Below are 25073 nucleotides of genomic sequence, written 5' to 3' on the forward strand. Positions count from 1 at the left end.
GAGCTTCATTTATGTTGACTCATTAAACTCTTTAAAAAAAAAAAAAAGCTTGGCAATTTGGCAAAACCAGCATTATTAGCCCCATTTTGCAGATGAAGAAACTGACAGTTTATTTGAACAAGCTGTCTCAGCTAATAAATAAATGATTTAAGCCAGATGTGTGTGACTTTGAAGTTTTAGAGAGTCCTGAAATATACATTTCAGAAATGCACCTCTGTCAATTCAGCCAGCCAAGAAACTCCTGGAGACAATTGCCTCCACAAGGAGAAGCAAAGAAAGATGGACTAGATGTCATAGCAGAAGGTCCTTGTGAACCTACCTTTTATTCACTCATTCATTCAAGAAATATTTATTGAGCTTCCATTATATATCAAGCCCTGTTCTAAGTATCAGAAAAACAGCAATATGAGAAACAAAAAGCAAACAGACAAAGCAGGGAAAATTCCTTGCATTAACTGAACTTACACTCAAGCTACGGAGAGAGAGATTAACAATATATAAAGTATATGGAATGGTAAATATTGTAGAGAAATGCAACACAATGAAGGGGGTACGGAGCATAAGAGGTAGGACAGAGGGTGTATCTTAGTCCACTTGTGCTGCTATAACCAAATACCACAGACTGGGTAATTCATAAATAAAAGAAATTTATTTCTCGCAGTTATGAAGACTGGGAAGTCCAAGATGGAGTTACCAGCAAATTTGATGTCTGGTAAGGGCTGCTCTCTGTGCTTCAAAGATGGTGCCTTATTGCTGCATCCTCTGGAGGCAAAAAACTCTGTGTCCTCACATGGAGGAAGGTAGAAGGACAAAAGGGACTAAGCCAGTTCTCTCCAGCCCTGTTAAAAGGCATTAATTCATTCATGAGAGTGAAGCTCTCATGACTTAATCACTCCCCAAAAGCCCCCATTTCTTAATACCACCACAATGGGGTTTAAGTTTCAACACATGAATTTTGGAGGTGACACATTCAATTCATAGCCAGGTGTTACTGTAAAACAGAATGGTCAGGGAAGACCTCACCAATAAAGTGAAGTTTAGTCAGGGAATTCTTCAAGGTTTAGAGTAATTAAAATATATCCAGAGTGACCCACTGGAGAAGCAGAGGCTGAAAGTGATGAAACGAAAGTACAAATTGCCTCTATATTTTCATTTAATAATAGTGGAGTACCTCCTCTGCAAATCAGTACTCGTGCTAAGTATTTCCTACATATGCTAGAAGAAAGTTGCAAACCCTTGGCCCAGTGAGCAAGGAAGCAAGTTCAGATAATGAGACAAGTGGTATGCAAGGAATGAATGTCAAGTCAAATTTTCTTAGAAGAGTAGAAGGTGTTGACCTCATGGTCCAAGATTTAGGTCTTCATACAATCATCCACTTACTAATTTACCTTCAAACATGTTTGTTGTGTACCTACCTCAGGTTCTTTAAGTTTTGGATACTCAAGTCTGTCTCTTAGAATGTAGGGAACAAGAAAACAAAGGAAAAGTGAACCATTATCAAGGCATTGAACTGTAGTACCCGCAGCTATCTCCTGGATGAGTTGCCAACACTCTCAGTTGTCTCACTGTTCTGGAGGAGCAATCCCAGGCAGGATGCCTCCAGCTGGTATTCACCACCCTCCATTACACAATCCTTGGCTCCTCTAGCCTCTTGCCATAACATAGCTTCAAGACCATTCTATTCAGGGGGTTGACTGCCTTGAGTTTATGATCCTATCTCCATAAAGAAATCAGAAAAATTTGGCCGATAATCCTCCTACCAGACCCTGCTGATGCCTTGCCCACATCCTCCAAGCCACACCTCTGTTCATAAAAGGCTGTTTGCAGTGAAGAATCATGTAATTCTCTGCCTTGCAGCAGGGATAGCCAGAACGCTGAAGTTTTAATGGCCTTGCAAGCAGTCATCAAGAATGGATGAGGACGGATGAGTGGATACCCCAGCTTCTTTGGCCCTAGGTTGGGATAACTCCAAGGTGTGTGTTCTGCATTGTCTCCCAGAGTTCCCCAGCTGAATCAATCTCTAATTGCTCATGTGATAACTCACCTGATAATTATCAATCACTTTACTGGCTATCTGCTTTTCTCTGTCTCTTTCCCACCTTTCCTACTTTTTTTTTCTGGAATCTCCTCTCAAATAAACTACTTGCCCAAAAAACCTTGTTTCAGGGTCTGCTCCTCAGAGAGTCCTACTAAGATAATACCTTCACAAGATTCAGGACAGCTCCTAAGCATCTTCCCCAAAACACTGCTGTAGAGAAATATGCTGCCTTCCATCTGCTTCAAAGCATTTTTTGGATCCATCATTATTCAGTGAAATGCCCCTTGGCATTCTTTGGTGCTGAGCAAGAAGCTGCATGCAAAGCAATACCAAAACGATTGCCTAAACCCACTGCCCTTCACAATGAAACTTAGCCTTTGTCCTCAGGCATCACTACACCCTCCCCAAACAAGGGTTGGAGAAATGAAAGTTTATAGTAAAAGGCAATGTTCTGCCTCCCACAAAATTGCACACTAAAGGGTAGCATGGACATGCTCTGGAAAGAGAATTCAATCAGGAGTCTTGATTAAGACTTCCCTGAGTTTTAGTCTATGGATAAGCAAAATGGACGTCACGATGCTTGCCTTACCATTTCCATGGGGTGGCTGGGAATATCAATGAGGATAATGTTCATTAAATTGCCTTGTAAATCTTCCATACCACTAAGATGATGATTAAGGTGAAAGGAAACACAATCAGCACCATCAGGGTCAGAAACAGGCCTCTCTTGCTACTTTTAATTAGAATATTCACTTATCACATGTATGTGCATAGGTTGTACTCACTGGACTTCATCTTAGGTTTAAGTAAATTAATTTCACATCAAATATGTTTCATACTTTTGTCAGGTCTACCAATAAACTGCCCAAGTATCTCCATGTTCCCAATTGTAGCAGTGGGGGCACTGAATTTTTCACCATTAAAATTCAGTCTCTGACCATTACCCAAAAGTCATCAAGGTCAAGGGCATTAATACTGTTTTCTCTTTTGTTCATGTCCAGAAAATAGGAATACTTCCCCAAATGTTACTATGATCCCAAACGACTTTTACGCTCTACGGTTCTATCTTACTGTTACCTATTGTTATCATTTTTGCCAGTACTGTTAATGATAATAAGGGAAACCAGGCAAAATATTCAAGGAATATGGTGGAGACTATGAACTTCTGTTATCAGTTAGCTACTACTATGTAACAAACTGCCCCAAAACCAGTGTCTTAAAATAATAAATATTTATTTAGCTTGCAATTCTGCAGTTTGGCATTTGGGGATAAGCTTGGCTGGCAGTTCTTCCAGTCTCTGCTGGGCTCCTCATGTGATTGTGGTCAGCTACAGCCCACTGGGTAGCTCAGCTTCTGGGAGTTGGCCAGCTATTGGCTGAGGCTCCTTCTCTATGAAGTCTCTCATTCTCCAGCAGGGAGCCAAGGTTTGTTCTCATGACAAAGTCAGGAGTCCAGAAAAGAGATTGGAAGCATGCAAGTTATCTCGAGGGCTAAGCTTTTCATCTCTGCCACGTCCTATTGGCCAAAGCAAGTCACAAGACCTGTCCAGATCCAAGAAATAGAGAAATATGCTCTGCTTCTTGTTGAAAAATTCTTCAGTCTCATTGCAAAGAGTGTGCATACAGAGATTGGTGAATAGTATGCCTGTCTTTGCAATCAATCTACTACAACCTCAAAGAGGTGTATGGAATTCTTCTCTCCTCTTTGACCCTAGACACTCATGAAAACAAAAAGTTAAGGTGAACTCTCTGTGTTTCTTAGAGTGGGCACATGCCAGTATTCTTCCCCTTTAATGGTATTCAAAAGAAAAATCACAGGACTCAGTGGTCCAGCAGCCCAACGGAGGATTTGAGAACCATGAGCAGAGTGATTGTAGGTAGGGCTGAGGGTGGCTGCTGACAGCCTGTTGATAAGACTGACCTTAATCCTGAAACAACAAAACTAATCCCTCCTATTCAAAGCAATAGGGTTTCAGCCACATCATTAACCCCTGAATACCCAGAACTTGAAAGAAAACATTTCAAAATGTACAAATAAAACTGGATCCTCAATTAGCACTTGACAAATACCCTTATTCTGGACACTTCTGTATTTATTTTCCTTTCTATCTTTTATTTGTTGCTATTTTGTGGAAATTTGCACTGAAATTTAGGGAGGAAAGGGGTCTTTCTTTTATTTTCCTTTCCTCCCCACGTTTTCTGTACAAAGATACAGTGTTCTCTTTACTAAGGGGACAAAAAGGACTGATTACTCAGGGTTGAAAAAGAAATTATGTGTGTCAAAGACAGCTTAAGTATACACAAGATATATCCTGGGTGTCTGGGGGTGTGGGGTGTGGGAAGTGGCTGCTATCTTCCGAGGAACTGTTGTACTTCTTTAAAGGAACCGTGACAACTGCCAGTTTAGGAAAGATGAGGCAAGTGCTAATGGTATGTGTTTTTAAACATCCAGAGGCTGTGGAGATAGAAAGCCCTAGAGACCTAAATCTGTACTTTCATTTGTTATTAAAGGCAAAACTCCAAACCAGAACAAACAGACTCTCCAAGGGGCTGGAGCTTTTATACCACTCCACTAAAGATTCACTTTGTTTTCAATGCGGATTGATTTGACCATGACAATGGCCCATTTAAATTTCTACTCTCAGAGCTTTCATTTATATACATTAAATGCAAATAACCTACTCAGCGCTGAGAATAATTAACAGTTCTTTAGTCAAGATAGCTCTTCCAACTATCTCAACGTAATTTTATTCCAGAGCAATGATTTCAAACCAAGAAGAAACTTTGGAGTACCTTGGAAGTGCTTTTCTCAAGTTAGGGGATGTTACAGGATGCTTCCTTAGGAAACAAAGCCTGAAATAGAGGAATAAGTTTAAGTAGTTTATCTGGAACTGTGACTCCAGGGAGCAGGAATGAGGGATGAAAAAGTGAATGGTGAAAAAAGTCATTGGAAAGCCAATGGAGGCATGAGTTATGGAGTTAGCCACCTGCACGTTTGATTCTGTGGGACAGCTGGGAAGCCTATGAAATGCATATTAGGACCATCTGCCTGGGACAAGAAAGGGAGCTGCATTTGCCCCTCAACTCCCAACTCCTTCTGGTCAAGGATTGCCACACTTTGTTTTACACAATTATCAATTTGACTGTGACAATGGCCTATGTAAATTTCTACTCTCAGAACCTTCATTTATATACCTTAGAGATTACCACAGGGCAGGGTGTTTACTTCCCTGTTCTCGGTTGTGTGCATGGATGACAACGGGTTATTTGCAAGGATGTCCTGCACCAGAGGACTAAAAAATTCCAGGGCAGAAGGGAGAGGTGGGGCTGCAGTGGGGACAGTCAGCTCACACTTCCGTAAGGCTGGTTGGACCTTGTATGAAACTGATTGCCACTGTTGTGGGTGGAATAAGAGACAGGGACAAGAAAATTAGAAGGTGTATTTAAGAAGCATCTACTGTTGGAGGGAAATGAGGGAGAGACCACGCAAGCAGGGCACCTACCCAGGGTACTGCATCCCATCGTTCAGGTTGCATACAGTAACAGCAGCTCCACATTCGCCTGTTCCATATATAGGGTTTCATCGAAGATTTTGTTTGAAAGCACTTTCACTGTTAAAAAAGAAGAGGCAAAGGAGAGAGAGAGAGAGAAATCTTTAAAAGTCTCTGTTCTAGATAATTTAGAAGACAAATAGGATGAACTCAAGAGCAGATGGAAAAATTAATATATAAATATTCTAAATATTGGCAGTAGATCTAAGGTTTTGGATGACAGATAATAATATCAGGAAAGGTGTTTTTTGGTTTGTTTTTGGTTTTGTTTCTTTTAATCCTAAAGACCCAGAGGCAATGAACCAGATAGTTTAGCATGAACAGGAAGACAAGGAAAAGGAACACCAAAGAAGATAGAGTCAAACAATTTTGACAAAATGGCAACACGGAAGAGAATGAGGAGAACTGTCATTATTAGTTAAAAAGGAACAAGAGTTCGAGATCAGCCTGGCCAACACGGTAAAACCCTGTCTCTACAAAAGATACAAAGCTTATCCGGGTGAGGTGGCCGGTGCCTATAGTCCTAGCTACTCGGGAGGCAGAGGCAGGAGAATCGCTTGAACCCGGGAGGCAGAGGTTGCAGTGAGCCGAGATGGCACCACTGCACTCCAGCCCGGAGCAAGACTCCGTCCAAAAAAAAAAAAAAAGGAACCAGAGAAAAAAGTATAAAAAGAAGCTTTTAAATAACAATGGTTTCTGAAGGATTGGAGGACAGAGGCTGTTTACAAACTCAGTTCTCCCTTGCCTCTTCAGGCTATTTCTAGTTCATCTTCCCAAAATAACCTGTTCCTTGGTTGCCCTCTCTTTCTTTATTCTCACAGCCATCACCAAGGTGCCCTTGAGTACACCCTCCTACACCACAAAGCTGTTTTCATCCTGGGTCTCAGCTCATCCAACACTGTTCCAAAGTTCAGCAATCTTAAACTCCATATATGTCATTCTCTAATCAAAATACTCATACCTCCAGTCTCTCATGTTCTTTCTTATGTCTTTGCACTTGCCCTTCAAACTAACCTAAACTTCTAATGTCTGCTTTTAAGTTTTCTCTCAATGACCCCAATTTCCAATCCTGCCAAGAGCTCCAGTGTGTGACAGCCTCCACTCTTGGGTCAACATCTTCCCTGTTCTGCCCTTCAATCCTGGACTATAAATCCCAAACTCTGGATCAATAGAGTTCTCTGCCTGACACCTCCTTAGGCCTGGGGTCCTTGGGAACACAGGAAAATCCTGGACTGGTACCACGGAAAATGTATGATCCCATTGAAGTTCTCATGCCCAACAGGTGGCAGTGTAAACTGGTATAACCACTTTAGAAAACCATTTGGCTGTATGTACTAAAGCTGTATGCATACACTGACTTGGCAATTCCATTCTTAAGTATCTATTAAACAGAAATACAGTGGTCCTTTTGTATAGGCAAGGGATTAGTTCTAGGACTTCTGCCTCTACCCAAATCTGTGTACACTCAAGTCTTGAAGTCAGTCCTGTGAAACCTGAGTATAGAAAAAGTCAGCCCTTTGTATCCTTGAGCTTTGCATCATATGAACACTGTATTTTCCATCCCCATTTGGTTGAAAATAATCCACATGTAAGTGGATCTGTGCAGTTCAAACCCAGGTTGTTCAAGGGTCAACTGTATATACTTTTGTTCACCCAAAAACAGGTACTAGAATGTTTGTAGCTCAAACTGGCATTTATCCACATGCCCATCAACAATAGAATGAATAAATAAATTTTGGTTGTTTTCACATAGAACACCTACAGTAATGAGAATAAGTAAACTACAACTACATGCTGAAGCAACATACATAAGTCTTATTATTTCAATATAGGATGGAAGAAGCCAAATACAAAAGAGAGCACATTGTTCCATTCCATGTGTATAAAGTTCAGAAACAGGATAAATGAGCCCATAGTGTTAGAAGCCAGAATAGTGGTAATCCTTGGGGGAAATGGTTAGTGACTAAAGATGCAAGGGAAGCTTCTGGGGTGCTAGTAATTCTGCTTCTTGATATAGGTGCTGGTTACATGGGCATGTTCAGTCAGTGAAAGTTTACTGATCTGTGTAATATGTTACATGTGCACTTTTCTGTATGTATGTTATATCTCAACATGGAAGTTCAAAATAGTTACCAAAATGACATATATATAGGCATAGGTTACATAATTGCTTCCCAATGTGAAAAATGCTCCCTGCAGTAGTACAGCACCATGGTCTGCAATTATAAGGCATAAACCACTTTTATTTCCTGTCCCTCCAGTTTCAAAATGTCCCTTCCCAATTATGCTGTACTGCCTTCCTGTATCAGTCAGGCTCTTAGAATGCCTGGGTAATGTAACAGGACTTTAATAACAGTGACTCTTTATAAAGGTGTGGGCAGGTTTAGAGAAACCAAGGAGGAGAGTGCATGCAGTCCCTTGGGACTAGCAACACTGGGGGCCCTTCCCACCCCTAGTCCCAAAGAGGCAAGGAAAGGGAGCAGTTTCCCTGAACCTAGAAAAAGTAGTTTTCCATGGAGAGGACACCGTCTGGCTGGAGCTGTGGCCTTTGGTGAAGGAATGGAGCCAACTTAGGGCAACGTGGAGAGAGAAAACTGAAAATAAATACCAGTCTCCCTCTACTCCTACAGTCTGATTTCTTGCCTTTCTGATGGCTTCCAAGGGCCAAAGCCTACCAGAAGCTAGTGGATGGGAGTCAGTAATGAGGTCCACACAAATTGGCACTTCCAAGACCCAGAACAGGGTGGAGAAGGGTAGAGTGTTGGTTTGGAGCAATGAGTAAGGCTTCAAACACATTCCCTCTCCATAGGTATCTTTCTCCAGTCACACTGACTCTACTGAGGCTGTTGTAGCTGCATGAAACAGTCTTACTAAACGTCCCTCAAGCAAAAGGAAGCTTGTGGTGAACGTCACACAGAAGAATTGAAATTAGAGAGTCATAGAGTCTTCTCTTCCTCTTGCTTAACAGCTATGTGGTGCTTCCACTTCTGTTTGTCTTTATATTCTCACCGCTTTGGCTACCTCATAATGTTGGCTAAAGAGAACCAACCATGTTTTCTCCATTTACTTTTTTCATCTCAACCTTTCAGCTTCTGCTTTCATTGCTTTCTCCCTCATTCTTGAGATGTTTTCTACTGAAATTCCCACAGAAAAGAATCCAGTTACTTCCCCACCTTAGGTTCACAACAGGCAACATCATAGGTTGCTGAGCAGCCTATGTTTGGATTGGTTGAGCTCAGTCATGTGCTCACCTTTGGTCCAATGAGCTATTGATGGAGAAGTTGGTCATGTGACACAAAACATGGCTACCTAAGTAGCAGGAGCTGTAGTTGGGAGAATGGGTGCAGTGAGTGAGTACCTGTTGATAATGTATGTAATCGTCTTAAATTGCTAGTGTCTAAAATATTTCCTTTTTGCTTTAGATGCTCTCAAAACAGAGACTGACATATGCTCTTTGATTCAGGTAGTTTATTTAAGAGGTGATCTCAGAGAGCCAGAGTAAGAGATCTTTTAAGAAAGAAAGGCCACCATAAGCATTGTTGTCAAGGTCACCACTCTGGACAATGGGGCTCAATTCCATGGGACCTCTGAGAAGTGTACAGAATGACTCTCAGTATTGGCCACCCAAAAGATGGGTGGCAGGAGCATTTATTCATCAGCTCTCATCCCCTGTACCTAAAGGGTTATTTCTAGAGGTATTAATTTCCCCACACTGCCACGCTTGCATGCACAGGGTCGAGCAAACTCTCATCGATGCCCATAGCATTGAAGAAGCCCTGAGACAAAAAGGAAAACCCAAGGTACACACTAAAGGCAAGACGCCTCCTGCTTGAAGCGATTCAAAGCCTGCACAGAATTGTCTACCCATCCATGGCGAAAGTCAGTGCTAAGACCAAGAAACCATGGATAGTTCAAATATCATGCAGCAGTTGATAACCATTATGGTTTTCGTTTCTTGACTTAGTTTTCCTGTTCATTCTTTACAGTCTATCTTCCATCCTTCTTGACCTTTATGAAACCCTCACTCAGGTCACCATAAAACTCATTATACTTTCTGGGCACAAAACAAACAAGTAAAATCTTTCAATCCTCAGCTACTCTAGTCTCCCTGGGATATTTGATGTTGTTAACCTCCAACTTAAAAAAAACTCCTTCATCTGTTTTTGCAAAACCACTTTCCCCTGGGTCTTCTCTGGCTGCTCTTTGTCGATCTCCTTCAGTTTCTCTTCCTCTGCACATATTTTAGGTGTCTGCATTTCCCTAAGATACTAAATTGGGTTTGCTTCTCAAAGTATACGAACCCAACCTTGCCTATAATAGCTTCAGCTACTACCTTTATGCAAATGATCCCCAAACCTAGATGCCTGCTGCAGGCTCCTCTTCTGAGGCCCAAAACCACATTTCTGCCTGCCTACTAAACACCTCCTTCTAGCTCACCCACAGGCACTTCAAACTCATCATGAACCACAATGACATGCTCACCACCGCCCCCTTCTAAACTTCTCTGCCTTGGGACTGAAGCCAGGAACCACCCCCTCATTAAATCAGTCACCGTGTCTTGTCTATGCCACCTCCGAATATCTCTTTCCTCTGCCCCCTCCTTTCCCACGGCCATATCTGGGAGAGCACACACTCAGTATGAGCCTACCCAGTTCCTGCTTGGGTCTCGCCTCACCCTCCATACCACTCCCAGAGCATGGTTAAAAAACCATCAGTCTGATCAGTTTATGCCTCTTCAGTCCTGCAATAGTTACCTTTAAGATGAAGTGAAAATTCTAGCACTATATATGAAGCTATTCCTGATCCAGTGGCTGCCAACCATTAGGACTCATCCATTACTATCGCTCTCCAATTTACTAAGATACTTGCAGTAGCTGAAAGGATGTGCTTTTCCCACCTCACCTTGGCAAATACCTGCTCATCTTTGGGACTTTATTCAGGAAACTGAAGTCTTCAACTTCCCAAGGCAAATTTAAACACTCCCATTTCACTCTTCTCAGAGCACCCTATACAATCTTCAAGTATAATATTTATTGTATATTGCTTTGCAAATTTTTTCATTATGTTTGTCTCTTTTGACACTGTAAACTTGTGTCTGTTCCTATTGCTGCATAACAAGTAATCATGCAATCTCAGTGGCCTACAACAATAAGTATTAATGTCTCACACTTCTTCAGTATATATCTGAGCTGGGCTCAGCTAAGCAGTTCTACCCGTCTCTGCTGGAATCATTTATGCACCTGTGGGTCAGCTGAGTTTCTGTCTAGGCTGGGCTAGGTTTGGGCAGCTTAGCTGGGTTAGCTCTGCATCATTCATCTCTCAGCCTTGAAGGCAGGGATTTTTGTCTCATTCCTCATAGTGTTGAATGGTTGAATCAAAGAGCCCAATGAGATAGCTAGTTAGCAATGTATATATTAAACAGAAAATTCTAAGTTAAATTGTGTCCCCCACATTTTCCAAACTCTTCCCTCATCCATGCCTACGAAAGCAGAATACCCTCTCACTCATCTTCATAAATACGACTTTTTCACTATTTCAATGAGTGTGATATATAAGACTTCCATGTTTCTTGCAACCTCCCAGCAGAACATTCAAATACCAGGTGGTATTTTTATCCACAGGCTAACAATGACTTGTTTGCCTTGTGTGAAGCTGTTTGAAAAAAAGACAGTTAGGTGGTTTAAAATATGTCTACAAATTATTCAACACTCCCTTCAAAAGGTGAGGCCTAATTCTCTTCCCCTCAAGTATGAGCTTAGTGACTCACTTCTATGGACTAGAATAAGGCAGAGGTGACAATGTGTAACTTCTGAAACTAGGTTATCAAAGGCCTGTGGCTTCCTCCTTTCTTTCCCTTGGATCACTTACATTGGAAGAAGCCAGTTGTTATGTCATACAAGTACTCAAGCAACCCTCTAAGGAGGTCTGTGTGACAAGGAACTGAGGACTTCAGCCAATAGCCATGTGATCTGCTTCTAGGAAGCAGATCCTCCAGCCCCTTCTGAAGATGGCAGCCCCAACCAACATATTGACTGCAGTCTCATCAGAGACCCTGAGCCAAAACCACCCAGCTATGCTGCTCTTGCATCCTGATTCTCAGAAACTTTGTGAGATCACAAATGTTTGTTGTTTGGGGCTGCTAAGTTTGAGGATAATTTGTACGTAGCAATAGATAACTATTTCAGCCACTTTATGAACAAGCTATTAAACTCTCCCCGAAAGCCCAGCTTTCATAATTACAACATTACAGTGGCTTCTAAACAGCACAAAGGGTAGAAAATAGGCTGTCACCACCACCTCCACGTTAGAATCCCTCTACCTGGTGTCTAAAAACATAACAAAACAATTACCTACCTTCATTTGAAGCTAATAAAAAATGTCCGATTTTAGGAGGGAGTGTCAAAATTGACTGCAAATGTTGGCCAGGAATTCTGTGTGTCAGAGGAAGAATTGAAAAGACTCAAGATCATCTCTTTGACTGAAGCCCAATCTTTAATTTTCAAATGCTATGTTCAGCCTCTACCTCCTCAGAGAAACCAGGTTATTAGAACACTAACCTGACATCTAGTTTACTGAAATGTCACTTGGTCTGTGCTCTGCACCTTGGCCCTAGGAAATAAAACACTGCAGGCCAAATCCTGGTCTAGCCCGAGGGTGATAATGAGAGAAATCATGCGGCTCCTAAAAATAATGACAAAAGGGAGCAGCATCGGAGGTGGTGAGTCACTGTTGTTTGGGAGGCAGGAGAAGGAGAGCAGAGAGAGGAGGAGATTATAAAAAAAGCTGAGCAGAAAATAAACATGGGTGCTGCAGACATGAAACTGAAAGGAGCACCCCAGGCCCCTGGCCCCAAAAAGCTCTAGAGCAGGTTGAGTTGGAGGGCTGGACAGTCAGGGAGAAAGCTGCCCACTCCTGGCTCAGCCTGGGGAGCTGTCACCCATCCATGTATGGTGATTTGTCAGGTCCCCAAATCTCTCCTTTAACCACTGGACCATAGCATCTACGTCCCCATCATGGCAGAAAACAAATACAGAAAAGACACTTTTACCTGGCATGATGCCAAGCCCGGGGGCTAGGAAAATGAATAGGACCCTGGGGATTTAGAATTTAACAAGGAGATTGACCTAGGAAGAGTCATATACAAAAGAATGGAGCAAAAGCAATGACAGAGGATCGCATAAGGAATTATGGGAGAGAGAGGAGGTCTGTCTATTCAGACCCAAGCCTGGAGGTGATGAGAGGAGAAATCTGGGAGGCTACCTGGAGGAGGCAGCATATGAGCTACAAAGAATTATGCTGATGAAATATGTGTTGTGGGAGAGAGTGGGGGTCCCGAGTAATTCCAGGAAGAGGTAAATCACAACCGTATTAGTTTCCTATGGCTGCTATAACAAATTCCCACAAAGCAGGTGGCTTAAAACAAAAGACATTTAGTCTCTTGCTGTTCTAGACACCAGAAATCTGAAATTAAGATGCTGATAGAGTCACGCTTCCTAAAGAGGCTAGGGTCTAGGGGATAATCCATTCTTGCCTCTTCCAACTTCAGGTAGCTGCCAGCGGTCCCTGACTTGTGGCCGTACCATTCCAATCTCTGTCTCCCTCTTCCCCTCACCTCTTCTATGTGTCAACTTTCCCACTGCCTCTGTCTTTTTTTGTTGTTGTTTTGTTTTGTTTTGAGACAGAGTCTCACTCTGTTTCCCAGGCTGGAGTGCAGTAGTGTGATCCCTCCCAACTCACTGCAACATCTGCCTCCCGGGTTCAAGCAATTCTCATGCCTCAGCCTCCCAAGTAGCTGGGATTACAGGTGTGCACTACCACGTTCAGCTAATTTTTGTATTTTTAGCAGAGACTGGGTTTTGCCATGTTGACCAGGCTGGTCTTGAACTGACCTCAAGTGATCCGCCCACCTTGGCCTCCCAAAATGCTGGGATTACTGTAGTAAGCCACTGTGTCCGGCCCTGCTTCTATCTTACAAACACATTAGGATTGCATTTAGGGCCCAGATAATCCAAGAACATCTCTCCATCTGAAGATCATTTACAGTGACATCTTAAAGGACCCATTTTTCCTGCGAAGTAACATTAACAGTTTCCACGGATTGGGACCTGGTATCTTGTGGTGGCCATTATTCAGCACACTAGAACAAGCTAAGACACAGACATGCAGATGCCCTGGTGAGTGGCCATTTCGACTTTCCTCAAGCTTAAGTAGAGGTGAGAGATGAGGTGGGCTGATTACCAAAACATAAAGAATCTTACAAACCAGGATGGGGAATTTGGACTTTACCTGGAGGGCAATACAGCATCCTTAAAGATTTTAAGTGAGAGTAAAGGGGCCAGCCTCTCTTGACTGGAGATTCCCCTGGCTACAGTGTGGGGTAGGGCAGGAGAGGGCGAACCCAGAGGCAGGACATTTGATCTTACACTGGGAGTTGTCTTTAGAAGACCACCAATAAAATACAGGTGTATGACCCTGGAGGCAGAGTGTCAAGGACCTCCTTGGAGACACCAGGTCAGATTTTGTCAGCAATTGACATCGCTGTTTGTTCTGGAACAGAGATTGAGGCCCCTGAACGGACCTTACAAGTATACAAATAGTGCCTAGAATATGTGTGTGGTACGTGCTTGCCAAATAAAAGAGAAGAAAGAAAAGAGGGTTTTACAAAGACTGTGAGAATCAGGGGGGAAATGGGGGAAAGTCAGGAGGAGTCCCCTGGCCTACAAGGTCCTCATGAAGGCACCTGTGCCAAAGGGAGCCACATCACCCTGGAGATGATGCCACCCCCCGCCCCGAACAACCCACAGCAGTGACTGATAGCAGGGCACTGAAGGCTGCCCCCTTGACTCACGGTGGCACAGCTCTGCTGCTGTTCTTGTTCCAGAGCTCCCTGTGGGGTCAGGCTGAGGCTACAACGGAGCCCATATCCTCATTTTTCTCCTGCCCCTGCCCTGTCTTGCTCTCCTCATCCCATTTCAGATTTCTTCTGAGAGCACTCCCTAGATAAATCACTTGCACAAGAACCTCCCATCTCAGGCTCTGCTCTAGGAAAACAGATCTAAGTCAGCCTCCATTTCTGGTAATGTGGCTCTTGGGACAGTCTCAGCTAAGAGAGAGACAGCAAGCAGAGGCTCAAACCAGTTGTCAAGCTCCAGGAAAACACTTAATTCCACACATGCTAAAGTGAGGGGAGAAGGTTTTATCAACAAAACTGATATTCGAGAAGTTTCCAAAAATCAGATGGTCTGCACTAAGTAGAGTGTTTATTTCCCCAGAACTGGTTTCTAATTAAAGACTATTCCTTTGGCACTTATATCACTCTTCTTTGTACTGAAAACTTACGCTATTGTTACACATTTTGTTTTCATTGATTAAATTCTCAAGTCTTTATGGATGAGACTCCACGTTGGGTTTCTTTATTTCCCTGTAATGCTTATCCCAATAGTTGGCATTCAGTAAGGATTCAGTACAGGCTCAAAGCTCACACCCTCTTGATTTTACAGACTTTACAGAGCACTTCACATACTCAAAGCACGGACAATGGACCAGTAGCTTCAGCATCCATCAACTTGGTAGAAATGCAGAATTTTCAGCCTCCACCCCAGATCTATTGAGTGAGAATCTCTGAGGTGGAGCCCAGCAGTCTGTGTTATAACAAGATCTCTGGGTAATTTTATGAGCAGTAATGTTTGAAAACCACTGACATATATGATCCCTTTCAACTTGTTGGGAGATGAATTGATTGGAGAAAGTAGAGCCAAAAAAAATAAGACAGCGGCCAGGTGCGGTGGCTCACACCTGTAATCCCAGCACTTTGGGAGACCGAGGCGGGCGGATCGCGAGGTCAGGAGTTGGAGACCATCCTGACTAACACAGTGAAACCCCGTCTCTACTAAAAATACAAAAACTTAGCCGGACGTGGTGGGACGCACCTGTAGTCCCAACTACTTGAGAACCTGAGGCAGGAGAATCGCTTGAACCTGGGAGGCAGAGGTTGCAGTGAGCCGAGATTGCGCCACTGCACTACAGCCTGGGTGACAGAATGAGACTCTATCTCAAAAAAAAAAAAAAAAAAAAAAAAGACAGCAACAGGAATGGAATCTACCCCCAACAAACATGTCTCCTACCAGGCGCATGGCATGGGTGTGCCAGGTTAGGCTTCAGGTGCCCCACCCCATTACTAGGACTCAGACCCCAAGTTCAACATTGGTTGGCTTGGACAAACTATTTTTCTCCTTCAGCTTCTGTTTTCTCATTACTGAATGAAAACAACCTTAGTACTTACTAAATCACAATGGCTAAATAAATTATGATATAGCCACACAAAGGAATACTATGCAACCTTAAAAATAAGTAAGCTTATATCTGCTGTTACAAAAAGATGCTCAATTTCTATTTTTATACAATGCAAGATTCTCAGGAGTAAATTGTGTATATTTATGTGTGTGTGTTGGGTGAAAAATAAAGGACTCCAAAAATGTTTTAAATAAAGATCTCATTACATATATACGTATATTATACATTATACACAAATACTGCAAATATATCACATGTATGTGTGTTCCACATGTACATTACATATGAGAGTGAAGTTAAAGGAATCATGGCAGGCATGGTGGCTCATGCCTATAATCCCAGACTTTGGGAGACTGAGGTGAGAGAAGCAGTTGAGCCCAGGAGTTCAAGACCAGCCTGGGCAACATAGTGAGACCTCATCTCTACAAAAAAATCAAAAAATTAACCAGGCATGATGGTGTGTGCCTGTAGTTCTAGCTACTCAGGAGACTGAGGTGGGAGGATCACTTGAGCCCGGGAGGTTGAGGCTGCAGTGAGCTGTGATTGCACCACTGCACTCCAGTTTAAGTGACAGGGTCAAAACACACACACACACACACACACACACACACACACACACACACAGAAAGAAAAAGGAATCACTAACATATTCACATGAACACTTATTGCATGTATGTTATTTGTGTGAATGCATGTACAGATATAAGGGTTCTCCACTTTTAACCTCATGTATGACACATCCACAGAGCACTGACAATATGCTGAGCTCTGGGCAAGGTGCTGGAAATATCAGTGAAAGTAAGAAAATCACAATCTTGTCTAAGAGGAACTTACATTCTAACTAGGAAGGCAGCCAACGAAGAAGCAAATAAATAATAGGATAATTACAGACCGTGATTAATGTTATGAAAGAAATCATCTAGATGGTATGACTGCAGCTTGGAGGGTTCATTAGGTAGAGGACAGAGAAGCTTTCCAGGAGGAGGTAATGTTTAAGCAAAGATTGAAGCAGGAAAATCAGCCAGTGATTGGCAGTGCTGGGGAAAGGGCATTCCAAGTGGAGGGAGCAGCACGGACAAAGACTCAGAGATGGGAAGGAAGTTATCTTGCTGAGGGAAAAAAGCAGGTCAGTGGAATAGGAGCCTAGGAAGAGGCTGGGGCAGTGTAGTGAGTTCGGCTAAGGAAGCACACCATGTGAGCCTTGAGAACTGCTAAGTATTGGCTTTTTTTTTTTTTTTTTTTTTTTTTAACAGAATCTTGCTCTGTTGCCCAGGCTGGAGTGCAGTGGTGTGATCTCGGCTCACTGAAACCTCCACCTCCCGGGTTCAAGCAATTCTCCTGACTCAGCCTCCCGAGTAGCCAGCATTAGGGGCCCGCCACCATGCCAGGCTAATTTTTGCATTTTTAGTAGAGATGGGGTTTCACCATTTTGGCCAGTCTGGTCTTGAACTTTTGACCTGAAGTGATCTGCCCACCTCAGCCTCCCAAAATGCCAGGATTACAAGCGTGAGTCACTGCGCCTGGCCTAAGTATTGGCTTTTATTCTAAGAGGAAGGAGCACCCAGCAAAGGGTTTATCCAGCAGACTGACACCATCTGATTTATGTTTCTAAAAGATTCCCAGGTTGCTGAGTGGGCAAAGTCTTGCAGGAAAGTGTGAAGGAAAAAGGGCATTACAGAAATCCAGGTGAAATATGGTACAACTGTGAGGATGGCAGCCATGGAGTTAGAGCGAAGTGGGCAAGCTTGGGAATTACATGGGAGATAAAGCCAGATTTTTTTTATTTGAGACAGAGTCTTGCTCTGTCACCCAGGCTGGAGTGCAGTGGTGTGATCTTGGCTCACTGCAACCTCCGCCTCCCAGGTTCAAGCAATTCTCATGCCTCAGCCTCTTGAGCAGCTGGAATTACAGGCACGCACCACTACGCCTGGCTAATTTTTGTAATTTTAGTAGAGACGAGGTTTCACCATGTTGCCCAGGTTGGTCTCGAACTCCTGGCCTCAAATGATCTGCCTTGGCCTCCCAAAGTGCTGGGATTACAGGAGTGAGCCACCGTGCCCAGCCCTAAAACCAGAATTTGACAATGAAATGGCAGGTAAAGTACTGGTCTCAGAGTCCTTTGGCTGTGAGTTGCTCCTAGACTGTTCTTACCTGGGACAAATGGAACAACCCAGCCCTGCCCCACATCCCTCTCATTCTCCAGCAGGATGGCCTGGGCACTTGCTTATGGCCGCAGCAGAGGAGCAAACCCCACTGCAAAAGAACAAGCTTTTTCTCAAGCTTCTGCTTGAGTCACGGCTGCCGACGTCCCATTGGCGAAAGCAAATCACACAGATGATATCGGAACCAAAGGGCAAGGAAATAGGCTCCATCTCTTGAGGAGAGGAGCTGCAGAGGCTCCTGACTAAGCGCAAGGACACAGGAATGTTGAAAATGATAAGCGCCTATCACTATCAGTGACATCAGTCAGTTTAGGATTTGTCAATAAAGTGATAAGTGCTAGGCCATGAAATGCCCTAGGGCCCTGGGATATGCCAAAATTAGGGATTCTGTGCTCTTTGGACAGTTTGTGTTATCACAGCAAAACAAACTGCAGGTCAGCCTGAGAGTGGCAAGTGCTTTCTTTTTTTTTTTGAGACGAGTCTTGCTCCATCGCCCAGGCTAGAGTGCAGTGGCTCCATCTCGGCTCACTGCAAGCTCCGCCTCCTGGGGTCCACCCCATTCTCCTGCCTCAGCCTCCCGAGTAGCTGGGACTACAGGCGCCCGCCACTGCGCCTGGCTAATTTTTTGTATTTTTAGTAGAGACGGGGTTTCCCCGTGTTAGCCAGGATGGTCTCCATCTCCTGACCTCGTGATCCGCCCACCTCGGCCTCCCAAAGTGCTGGGATTACAGGCGTGAGCCACCGTGCCCGGCCGGCAAGTGCTTTCATTGTCTCTTTAGCTGCCCTCAAATGCAATGAGAAGTGCTTCCCATTACTTAATTTCTTGGTGCCTCCCCTGGTTGGGATTTTTCTGGGCCCCAAGCTGGTATGCTGCCCCAGGAAGACCGTAGGAATTTCCCTAGAGAAACAAAATTCCTGCTGCTGTCTCCACACAAACCATTCCTACAGTCAGATGGGGGAGGGGGGCGATGTGCTGGTGCTGGTGGTGCTGGTGATGATGTGTTTCCACTCTATTTGGTTTTATGGGTTTGTTCGTTTGCTTCTCGTAAGCTGTAGGGCCCTTGATGACATCAGTCATCATTTTTAACTTTATTTGGGACATGAAGGGATAAGGCTCTCCCTAATTTCTAGAAACATAAATAGCAAGGAAACAGAATATTAAACAAACAAGGGCTTTAACAGAAGGTCTGCAGATGTTGCAAGGTTCTCTCTATCACTGCAGATCTGTGGCCTGTCCCCGGGATGAGGCAAAAAGACTTGGGGCACCTTACTCAAGTGCAGCAAACAAAAGCCAAGGTCTGGCAACCCCATCTGCTTCCCTCAAGAAGGAAATATTGTAAAATAGTAATGTCATGGCCCCTGGTAATGCAGTTTCCCACGGGTCTCTGACTTAACCAACATGTCCTTTTACACATAAACTTGGAATTGTGATGGAGGCGGGGTAGACAGCTGGACACACTGTCAATGTTGGCACGTGGTACAAATGAAAAGGTACCATCTGTGCTACTGCTGAAAGATGATGATGCATAGATGTGACTTTTTAAATGTTCCATCTGGATATAATTAAATTGCCTCCTTAAAATAAAAAATATCCATATTTGATATGTGTCCTTTATTGTAATGATCTCCGTATATCCTTCATTATTTTTATAGAATTCACTTCATGAGAAGTCTGACATGAAATATTAAAACCTAAAAACAAAGGTCTCTGGGGAGATGACTGTGACGTTATTGTTTTTCTGGCTGACTTGTTCTTGATTTTCTTATGATTTCAAAAACAATTACAATATGCAGAATTCTGTAATACCCTCCTGAAAAAATACCCTGACTGGAAAACTGGATAGACAGGTAGAAAGAGAAAGTCTGTTATCTACGCATGGGAGGAAGACAGGATGTGAATTTGCCAGAATATCCAGTTGCCTACATTTCTAAACCAAGAAAAGCTGCAATTAATTTTCTTCCCTAAAAACCATGTTGGTTCCAAAGAACATTCTGAGAATAATAATAAGGGTAATTATAATCACAACTTGAATTCAGAGTGACTTGCTTCTGAAGCATTAAAAGCATAAGAGGGAACAAAATACATGGAGGGGACTCTAACAGGCCTCTCTCCAGTACAATTATAGATTTCAAATCTGTTGTTACCTTACCATGGCAACCTTCATACTTAATTTCACAAATGTTGAACTTTTGTCATCCTATTTCTTTGGGGGAGTCCTTCAACTACTGCGTTCACTGAATTCATGTCATGTCGTTGCTTTCGATACTTAACATTTCTCCAAGTACATGCTGTGAGCTCACATCCCCAGACCAAAAACAACAGCGAAGACTAGGAAGAATTCGGCTGTGCCCTTGGCAATAGCACTTAGATGTGTTCTTTCTGGCTGATGAGAACCAACAACAGAACATAACTCCAAAGATTAAGTGTCAAGTTTAAAAGCAAAACTTTGGCCTTCAATATTAATAAATAATCATTAAATATCTACTGTGTGTTGAAAGATACAGAAAATACAAAGGTTAAAATAAGCCATATTGTTCCATCTCATGACATTTACAATATAGAAGAAGAATTAGATCCAAATCACTGTAAAGCAGTTCCCAATATGTGATATCCCCAAACCAGCAGCATCACCTGGGATCCTATGAGAAATGCAGATTCTTAGGCTCCACCCCGCCAGACCTTGTAAATCAGGGTCCCTGGGAGTGGGGCACAGCAATCTGTGTTTTCAGAATTCATCCAGGTGATTCTGATACTCTCCAAATTTTGAGAATCACTGCTGTGAAGCAATAGAACACAAATGCCATAAGACAGACACAAAATGCTTGAAGTAAAGGGAAAATAACATCCATTTTAGAAAGAGGACTTCCTGAAATGACAATATTTCCATGCAGCTTTGTGAGTTTGCTAAGAAATTGAAATGTAGGAAGTGGACGGAGTAAGAGAACATTCTGGATGAGTGAAACATGAGCCAAGCAACAGAGTTAAGAAAGTAGAAGGCAAATTGAAGGGTCTAGACTGACTGGCATGTAAGGAGACAGAGATCAAGGTCAGAAGATAGGTTGGGGTCTCAAGAGCCAGGCTGAGGAGGGAGTTATCTAGCTCAGTGGACCATCATATGTTTTTCGGGTCTTCAGTTACAGGAGTAACAAGATTAGAGCACGGTTCTTGGAAGTTTCATCTCAAGGTTTCCATAGAGTAACCTGGAAAAGAGGAAGATCCACAAGGGTGGGGGAACAACTGAGTTGACAGTTGCAATAGTTTGGGTAGGTAATAATGAAAGTCCCTACTAGGGAGTTTGCAGAGGAAATATAAAAATGAGGAAAGTAATTGGAGATGCTTCAAAGGACTACATTAGTAGGGTTTAGTAACTGATTCAATATTAAAAGGGAAAGAATAGGAAAATCAACACCTTCATTAGAAACAAATTAGTCATGTCATAAACCAAAGAAGAAGGAGATTAGGAGGAATTGGTTGTGGGGAGATTTGTTTAGGACACAGTTGATGGTCTGTGGTATGGTGTATACCACAGCTAAAATATAAGCATAGAGTTTATAATAATAATATCTGTAAAATTTGGTCACATAGGCTATGACTGGTTCTAAGCTAGACACATGACCTGTATGTATCTTGTAAACCTCATACTGACTTTACGAGCAAGGCATTATTATACTCTTTTTTTTTTTTTTTCTTTAAGAGACAGGGTCTTGCTCTGTCTCCCAGGATGGAGTGCAGTGGCACAATCATAGCTCACTATAACTTCAAACTCCTGGGCTCAAGCAATCCACCCACCTCAGCCTCCTTGAGTAGCTAGGACTACAGGCCTGTGCTACCATGACCAGCTAATCTTTTTATTTTTTGTAGAGATGAGGTCTTGCTATGTTGCCCACACTGGTCTCTAATTGCTGGCCTCAAGCGATCTTTGCAACTCAGCCTCTCAAAATGCTAGGATTATAGGCATGAGCCACAATACGCAGGCTGATACCTATTTGTATTAGTTAAATTTGATTCTGTTGCATAAAATAAGAAGTTCAAAGGAAGAATGGCTTAAACACACAGGGCTTATTCTACTACATAAAAGAAATCTGGAGGTTGGCAAGTTTCTTCTAATGCCCTGCTTCAGCATCCTCCACTGGTGAATTTCATCCTCAAGGGTACTTCATGATTCAAGATTGCTGCTAAAGTGCCAGCCATCAGGGAGATGATAGCTGTGAATATGGGAATGGGGGCTTGTTGAGAGAAGGAATATAAAAGAATAAGAGGTTGAAATAAAGAACCTTGGAGAATGAGCACAGGGAACGGCCTGGAAAATGCACAGAAAAGAGACAGAGAGGAAACTTCCGGCACTATGTCCACAAAAGGCAAGGAAACACAAAGCTTCAGAATGGGAAAAAAGGTTGGGAAGTGGTGTCTAATGGTAAAGTCCACGGCAACTGAAAAAGACATATTGGATTGAAGAATGTGAGGTCCTTGGTGACATTTAAAAGAAGAGCATTGTTTGCATTTTCTATGGCAGTGGATCTCAGAGTTAAGGAAATGTTAGGTGGTGAAGTAGTGAAGCATTGATTCCTCTTCTGTGAAGTTTTGTGACAGAAGGAAAGAAATAAATGGTGGTAAGGCTTGCGTTTAGCAGTATTGAGGTAATGTTTTCATAGATTAGAAAACCTGAATACAATTTCCCTTTATGATGTCAAGTCTCTCCTGAGACTAGATTTAAATCACTTGAGTGTGTGGGCTGGGACAGCCAAGTGCTTCTTCCATAATCAGCAGCTCCAGTCCAGTATCTCCCAGGGAAAGTGAACCAAGTGTTGGCTGATATTATATCATAATAAAGGGCTGACATTACACTTTTTGAAGGCTGTCTGGTAAGCTCAATTAATTCATTTTTGTTTTTCCCTCCCAAAGCTGGATGGAAACTCATGCAACTCTGGCTTGGGTTCTTGAAGAAAAATTATATTGCAAAAGGGAAGATGTTTCACGGCCTTCTGCACTCCCTCATGGGCAGCAAAAGCTCTCTGGGTGCTTTGCAAAGCTGCAGAATCTGAAATGTCAAGGCCGTGGATCCATTTCAGCAAAAATAAATATCAGATTACAATACATTGTTTTTGCAGCTGACTGAGGCTTTGGTGTAGTGGATATTTCATTCTGCAGTTGCAAATTAAGAGAGAAGTTGCTGGCAGGGCAAAGTATGGTGTTTGCATCATTTCTTTATGAAGCCATTTTCTCCCCTCAAGCAGTGCATTCCCAGAGGATTTTTTTCCCCCTCCACAAATGCCTGGTGCTTTTGTAGTGCTCAGCATGCATGACTTGCTTTGAAAGCTGTTAAAAATAAAGACAGATAGTTGGACCAGTTCTCTTGGTACCTTTCATTCTTTTCTCCATAAATTTTTGTCCCCTCCCTCCTACCTTCTGCCTTAGGTCCCTCCCTGGAAACCCTTGTACTACAAAATTATGATAGAATGGCAGATACTGAAACTATAGAATGGCTTGCATTTCTAATTTTCTAACCTGAAACTAGTGAGCCATAACACCCTGGAAGCTTAAAGCTGCCGGAGGCAAATCCAACTCTTCTGACTTTAAAATAGCAACACATCTTTTACCATTTTAGCTATTTTGAGGTAGATTTTCATACACACGCATGCTTATTGAAATTAAATGCATTTTATTTTTATCCTGTTTTTTTTCCTTCCGGAGAGATAGCAGACTTGGGGGCACTTGTTTTCTACCTCTTAGAGAATAAATTTGAATACCTAATGTAGGTATTAAGCTACCTAACAGTAAGTTTTCTACATATATTGATTAAAACCAGTCCAGAAATAGACCCACACAAATATAGTCAACTTATCTTTGACAAAGATTCAAAGACAATTCAGCAGAGAAAGGATCTTCAACAAATGGTCCTGGGACCTAGATAAGGACATTACACCTTTCACAAAAATTAACACAAAATGGATCATAGACCTAAATGTAAAGTGTAAAACTATAAAAATTCTACAAGAAAACCTGGGAGAAAATCTATATGATTGGATTAGAAGATGAGTTTTTAGATATAATGCCAAAAGCACAATCTATGAGAGAAAAAAAAAGTTATGTCAGATTTTGTTAAAATTAAAAACTTATCTGCAAAAGGCACTGTTAAAAAAATGAAAGAATGGAAGAAAAGAATTGCAAACACTTATCTGACAAACGATTTATATCCAAAATATAACAAAGAATTCCTAAAACTCAATAATAAGAAAAAAATTGAAAACTATAAAGATTGGAGAAGCCATTTGGATTGTGAGAGGTTTTCTCGCTCTCAGAAGATTCTTCAAGCAATCACTATGTCAACCAACACAGATGTTTTTCTTTCTTCATATAATGAAGATCAGGAATCCAAACCTATTTGAAAAGCTGAAGAGACACCATTAATCCCCACTGGAATAGCAGGTTTTGCAGCAGTTGTTGCTCATGGATTAACAAATTAAAGATCAGGGGAAATATTAAAATGTCCCTTCACCTGATCCACATGTGTATGGCAGCCCAAGGCTTTGTTGCGGGAGCAATGACTCCTGGTATGGGCTATTCCCTATATTGGGAATTCTGGGCAAAACCCAAGCCTTAGAAGAAGAGATGCTCTCTTGGTCTTGTTGGAGGAGCTTGCATTAGTTACACATTTCACTATTGAGGTTACATGTTTATGTTGAAAACAAATTGAATATATTCAGACAATAATATGGTATTTTGAATATTGGCTGCCTTTCTTGCAGGCTTGATTTGCTTGGTGACCAAATTACCCATGACTGGTTCACTAACTAGGTCACTCAGGCAAGTCAAGTTAACACAAAAGAAACATGTCACCTAAATGGACTTGATGATGTTAAAATGTCCACCTTTCAAAAATGTTAAGATGAAATCAGTTCTAAAGAAGACAGTAGGGCAACCTTGAAGTACTCCCTGTTTGCTGCAGATTATTGCATGCTTTAATGTTATGTAGGAGTCCTATTTATCCTACTTAACTCTTTTTTGCCTGTCTTGTGTACTGGTTGGCT

The 25073-nt window shown here is 42.3% G+C and overlaps 1 pseudogene; it reads left to right on the plus strand.

Moving 5' to 3' along the window:
* Positions 1-24353: 24353 nt before the first annotated feature.
* Positions 24354-24739, plus strand: LOC100435622 (HIG1 domain family member 1A, mitochondrial-like; annotated as a pseudogene).
* The last annotated feature ends 334 nt before the right edge of the window (positions 24740-25073 follow it).

Source organism: Pongo abelii, chromosome 21 (genome assembly GCF_028885655.2).
Source record: "Pongo abelii isolate AG06213 chromosome 21, NHGRI_mPonAbe1-v2.0_pri, whole genome shotgun sequence".
Classification (NCBI taxonomy): Eukaryota; Metazoa; Chordata; class Mammalia; order Primates; family Hominidae; genus Pongo; species Pongo abelii.